At 31.1% G+C, this 6,512-nt stretch overlaps 1 long non-coding RNA gene across 1 annotated transcript; it reads left to right on the top strand.

The window, feature by feature from the left end:
- The first annotated feature begins 4,741 nt into the window (after positions 1-4,741).
- On the top strand, positions 4,742-5,264 carry LOC124437478. The gene is made up of 2 exons (XR_006945718.1): positions 4,742-4,789; positions 5,167-5,264. It is a non-coding gene; the product is annotated as an uncharacterized LOC124437478 (long non-coding RNA).
- Positions 5,265-6,512: the final 1,248 nt, after the last annotated feature.

The raw sequence follows: 6,512 nt of genomic DNA, 5'->3' as shown, positions 1-6,512 counted from the left end.
ACTTGACAAAGGACGAGCAACAAGCACTCAAAAGACTAAAACACGACAACAACATCGCCATTTTACTAGCAGACAAAGGACGCGTGACTGTGGTCATGGACAGGAATGATTACTTTAACAAAATTGTCGCACTTGTTAACGACAGACAATTGTACAAACAACTCAAACGAGACCCAACATCATCACTAGTACGCAAGCTTAACAGCAAGATCTTCTCTATGAGAAAATCTAACATTATATCTGAACGTATTTACTATCGACTTAGATGTTCAGTACGACGACCACCCAGACTATACGGACTACCAAAACTTCACAAAACACAAATACCCATGCGACCAATTGTATCATTCTTTGGTTTGCCTACTTATGAACTCTCAAAGTACTTGACTGACATACTTCAGCCACTTACAAGCAAATCAAAACACAAGCTAAATCCACTGAAACTTTCATTAAAATACTTAGCACTATACAAATACCGGACGACTATATACTAGTGTCTTTTGATGTGAAATCACTGTTCACCAGTATCCCACTTAATCTGGCACTTACTTGTACAAAAACCCTCATTACAAACACCACGGACGTACTTCCATTGCCGGCAGAAGACATTTTGGAGCGACTGGAGCTCTGCCTCACCTCGACTTACTTCCAGTACAAAGGTACACACACTATAAACAATTACATGGAACAGCAATGGGCTCACCCGTTTCTGTTGTAGTTGCTGAAATTGCAATGCAATCTATAGAGGAACGGGCGCTCACGACTTACAAACATGCACTATCTTCTTGGTTTCGCTACGTAGATGACACAATCACAGCACTACATGCAGACGAGATTGATGACTTTCACACTTACATCAACAAACAGAACAGCCACATACAATTTACCAAAGATGTCGAAGAAAACGGAACTCTTCCTTTTCTCGACTGTTTGGTAAAACATGACAATCAAAAACTACGAACAACAGTTTATCCAAGTCAACACATACTGAACGACTACTAGACCAATAATCTTACAACCCTATATCACACAAAGCCACCACAATCAGAACATTAACAAGACGTGCACAAATCATATGGGATTCACCGGACGATCTACACAAGTAGTATAGTACATGGGGGTAGGAGATCACAAAAAGTTCACTTTTTGTTATCTCATACGCCCCATGTACTATACTACTTTTAAACAGTGGGTAAAAACTATCTTTAAAAAACAATTGTTTCAAAGGGGGGTAAAAATCTCGAGGTTACAATCTATCGTTTAAAAATATGGAATCTATATGTTTTTGAAATAAATGTTAAGAAAGCATCGTTTCGGAGGCGATCCGGCATCGAGCATGATGTGAATATTACGAAGTAATATTTACTCCATGCTCGACAAAGAAGGGGGATGGGATCGCCGAGAATTCATGCGAGCCTGGTGGGTAAAAAATTCTAGCTTTAGCTAGAATTTTCGGCTCGCCCCCGTACATTCGATGAATATTCGAAGAATATTCGAGAATAACAGAGGATTAAAAAATGCTCTTCAAAAAACCGTCTTTACAAACAAATGTTAACAAGCATCGGTTCGGAGGGGGATCGGCAGCGCAAATTTTAGCGTAGCTAAAATTGAGCAGGGGAATGGATCCCTCGAGAATTCTGGAACCCAGGCGGGGAAAATTTTTCACGAAGTGAAAAATTCGGGTTCCCCCCGCAGATTCGATGAATATTCGAAGAATATTCGAGAATAACAGAGGCTTAAAAAATGCTCTTCAAAAATCAAGTGTTAACAAGGCCCTGCCTGGACTATGTTGATTTAGCCAAGCTAAATCGCCACAGTGGGTAAAATATAGCTGGTTTTGTAGCGGCGCGCGTGTCTTAGTGCATGTTTTTAACAATGGTTGTTTAATGTAGATAGCACATTTCATCAGCGCATGTATAATAGTCAAGTGTTATTAAAAATATCAGTAGCAGCGCGCTTTTTAGTCTACGTGGTATATTGGATTAACTAGTGGTCTTTAACAATGGTCTGAAAACCCAGCGCGTGGTAGAAATATTCTTTAATAATCAAGTATTAATAAAGCATCTTTTTAAATCGTTGTTAGGGGCGAAGAATTTCAGGCAACTAAGCCTGAAATTTTGAGCGCAACAATGTCATAGATGCTCTTCAAAAAACCGTCTTTAATAATCAAGTGTTAATAAAGCATATTTTTAAATCGTTGTTAGGGCGAAGAATTTCAGGCAACTAAGCCTGAAATTTTGAGTATAACACATCATAGATGATCTTTACAAACTATGGAATCTATATGTTTTTTTTAATTTGTCTATCAAGTGCGTGTCACATGTACATGGTTAACAATGTTTTATATAATTTTTGTTAAAAGTGTTTTTTACTAATTGTTTCAGGATTTTGAATTTGTTTGTATATCTCTTTTGTATTAATTACTTATTACAAACAGTTATGTGATATGTAGTCAAACATGAGGAGCAGGCATGTATGATTTTACTCTAACAGAGGCCTACGCTACATACTTACTACACATTATAACTGTTTGTTAATATTTAGTTATTTGAATCGATAAGATAATGGCCATAAGCATAACTTTTACATCCATTAGCTAATATGTATCGTTTATCATCAAAACAGCTGAGTGATACTTTATTAATTTCATAACTACTAAGTTGATGGTTTACACTTCTAATAGTTTTCATTGTATGATGTATTTGTTTCTTTTCAAATAGTGTTTGTTTATAGTCTTCATGTTTTATTTTGTTTTTAATAATATTTTTCTTAATTCCTTTAGCTTTCTTATCTCCTTTATTATTATCTTTAATATAACTATACATCTTGCTTCTTAAACCAACAAATTCTTTAACTACTATTCCAGCAGCTTCATCTTTCATTTTACCAATAACTTTTTTATTAGTTTTATCATGATATTTATGGTATTCTGGATAATCACTGAAATCGAATTTATCTTTATCAGCCCAAAAATCTTTATAAGCATCTTCAGTTTCTATTTCATAACAGAGAGAATCGGTATCAGTGAATAATAATTTAGCTTTATCATCGTATTTATTCTTGATATAGTTGTAATGAAAATCATACATCAACGTTTTACTTAAATCTAATATGCACATACCCACATATGCAGGTCTGTTGAGCACCAATTGTTCTTTGATCTTATGCACAGCCACAAGGTTTTCATTGAATATTTTACTACTTACATAAGTAGGTTTTGAAGCTAATTTTAATAATTTATTTTTATTAGTTACTAGCTTAACATCTACTCTTTTTCTTAAGTTTTCCATCGTCTTACCAAAAACACTGTTATTCATGAGTTTGAAGAAGTCTTTTTCAAAAGAATTTTTTGCATTAGTTCTTTTTTGAGTATTAAAGTCTATGTATTTTTTCAACCATGGAGATTGATTAAATTCAAGTACTCTATGTACTTTTTTTAATTTTAACCCGAGATCTAAGTATAATTGAAGATTTCTATAATGTAGCACATACTTTTCTTTATTTTGTAATGTAGGTATTAACTTATTAACTAAACCTGTTGATATATTGTAATTAGAAGCAATTGTCTTACAATATTTTGATAACATATCACTAGTGACCTTAATTTTTTCGGGTGCTAATGGATAATCGTTATGTAAATCATGTAGTTCTTTATTGTATTCTAAATCAACTTCTAAAATTAAGCCTTTTTTACTATCTTCTTGATATTTAGCAAGGTTTATGTTGTTAATCTGTTTCTTAGTTAACCATTTGAAACCACCAGTAGGTAGGTATTGTGACATAGCCCATCCATATAAATTGTTTGCATCAAGATACATTATATATTTTGAGGGTTTATTCTTATCAAATGTTTCCATATACTTGTTATTAGCCTTACCATATCGATTAGAAATATAACCACACCTCCTCTCATACCCTTTTCAATGAATTGAAACATATCAATATCTGTCATTAATTCTAATTTAATATCTTTCATTTTAAGCATAGAGTCCCAAGACAAACCAGGAGATGTGAAATAGTGACATGGGTCTAAATTATAGTATTCTAAGCATGTTTTCCTAAAGTTTTCAAATACATCAGCTAATAATAAAACATCTGATTTTAAATATAAGTTGTGGTAATCACCCATGTTTTTGAGATTGAATGTATTCCAAACATTTTGAGCATGATTGTATTGTTCATCTGATATATTCTCATCAGTAAGAATACTATAAAAGTCTTTTTTTGAAGGTAACTTCTCATCAAACTTTTCAAAGCTATCCATGAAGTCATATGGATATATACCTTTCCCAGTCATTAAATTAAGTTTTTCACCTTTAAACTGATTAGATGTATATTTAAATGATTCTTTAGGTAAATTACTAACAAGCTTTTCTAAACTAGAGCTCATAAATTGAAAACTATCAAGAAATGTTAAATGGTTACCTAACATAAAAGCCATATATTTTTCCATATTATTAGGTATAGCATTTATATTCATATGCGTTTCCTCACCTTTTTTGTTTTTGTATGTATGCTTATTAACAATAGCTCCGATTTCTTGCATTATGAAGTGACTGTCATACCCACGCAGGTTGTGAAATATTACTGGAATCTTTAATTTATCAGGGCATATTCTAAGTTTTAAATTACAATCTTGATGTGCTGAGCCTCTATATTTTCCAGTTATATGGCAATGGTCTTGAACTCGAATGTCTTTGTTAGTATATTTTTTGTTACAAATATGACATTCATCAGTTTTTTTAAATTCTTTTTCATCATCAGAGGTCATTTTTAATGGTTTATTAAAGTGGGTTTTCATAATATTTTTACAATATTTAACTTCTTTTAACATAGCTTCCATAAATTTGTAAACAGCCTTTTCACTTCTATATAGTTGAATTGGTTTTGTGAATTTATCATCATAAAAACAAACAACTTTATATCCATAGCCACAGTCAGTGTGCTTCTGGTAAGCTTCAGTATATGAGTTACCATTATCTTGTTGACAACCAGATATCTTTTCTGTAATAGCTTCAAAATCAGCGTATATAACAAACGGAACAGCTTGTTGCTTATGATAGTTGTTGAATTTAAGTATGTTATTATTTTTATCAGGCATTCTTACTGATTGTATACCATTTATTAGTATACAGTTTTCTATATGGTTATTTAATATTTTTTCAGAACTAAAGCATTGAAGACAGCGCATACAAAAGTGTTTCCTTTCCTTATGCTTTGTATGATTATACATAAATGCATTAAAATTTTTTATTAGAATATAATGTTTGTTTTCATTATCAGTTATCAATAGTAGTTCCATATGGTCTTCAAATTGTTCTTTTGATATGAATAATGGATATGGTTGTTTATCTTCATATCCAAAAACGTTAATGTTAATTCTGTTTTGCTTTTCGATTTTATTAAATTGTTTAATATTTGCTGGAAATTCAATCCCAGAGTAGTCTAATTTGTTAATATATTCCTTATCAGATTTTTTTATTTGTTGCGGGTATTTATTTTGTGGGTTAATATGTCTAATATGGCACCATCTAAAGCATTCACTATCTCTATTTTTGATATTAATTAATCCTTTTTTACTATTTTTAAGTTCTTGTGGTAAATCAATGTATGAAGATCCTGTTAGTGGTTTATATTGTACAACATTAAGATAATGATTACCTATAGAACGAATAAGCCATCCAGAACCTTCTTGAGTGAATTTATCAATCTTATTTAATATATTTTGTTCTGAAATTTGTAGTGATTCAGTAATATTTTGATTATTTGTAATTGTTAAAGCTTGACTGTTAAAATAAGCAACTTTTGTTAAAAAACCAGCTGTACCACCATCTTTTATTTCAAATTTTTCAAATGTTAACTTAAGCGTTTCAACAAATTTTAATCCTTTCATTGTTGTTAATAATTCTTTAATATAATATGTAAGATACTTTCTTGTGCTTTGCATTTGTATTAATGGTGCTTTATTGTTAATAATGCTTATTTCATATGATTTAGTGCATCCTTTTATAGCATTGCTTGTTTCTCTTATTTTAACTCTTGGTGTTGGTATTGGTTTTTTATTTTTAGCTGCTAACATCTGTGTATTGTTCTCATACTCTTTAACCATCTCTTTTACACTAGTTCTTGGTTTTGGGACTGGTGTTAGTACTTTGATTAATTCGTTTTTTCTAAGTTTATAATAACCTTTAACTTTTTTTTCTTTAGCAATAACTTTTAACTGAGATACAGTCATTTGTTTAATATTGGATTGCGATAGTATTTTTTGTACTGGTTTGGAAATTGAAGTATTATTAACTTCAACCCACGGCTTTTGATTTAATATTAAATTAATTAAATCGTCTGTAGTCAAATTTTGAAGTTCATTTTTATTTATATTAGGCATACTATATAAAATACTCATATTTTTAAGTACTTTATGTTTTGTTTTATCTCTATTCATCTTCTGCATATTATATAATATAGGTTTGTCTTTAAGTAGCTTTCGATTTAAATAATTTCTATTCATATAT

The sequence above is a fragment of the Xenia sp. Carnegie-2017 genome, unplaced genomic scaffold (genome assembly GCF_021976095.1).
Source record: "Xenia sp. Carnegie-2017 unplaced genomic scaffold, XeniaSp_v1 HiC_scaffold_16, whole genome shotgun sequence".
In the NCBI taxonomy this organism is placed as follows: Eukaryota; Metazoa; Cnidaria; class Anthozoa; order Malacalcyonacea; family Xeniidae; genus Xenia; species Xenia sp. Carnegie-2017.
The sequence above is the reverse complement of the archived record's forward strand: the minus strand, read 5'-3'. Positions and strand labels throughout refer to the sequence as shown.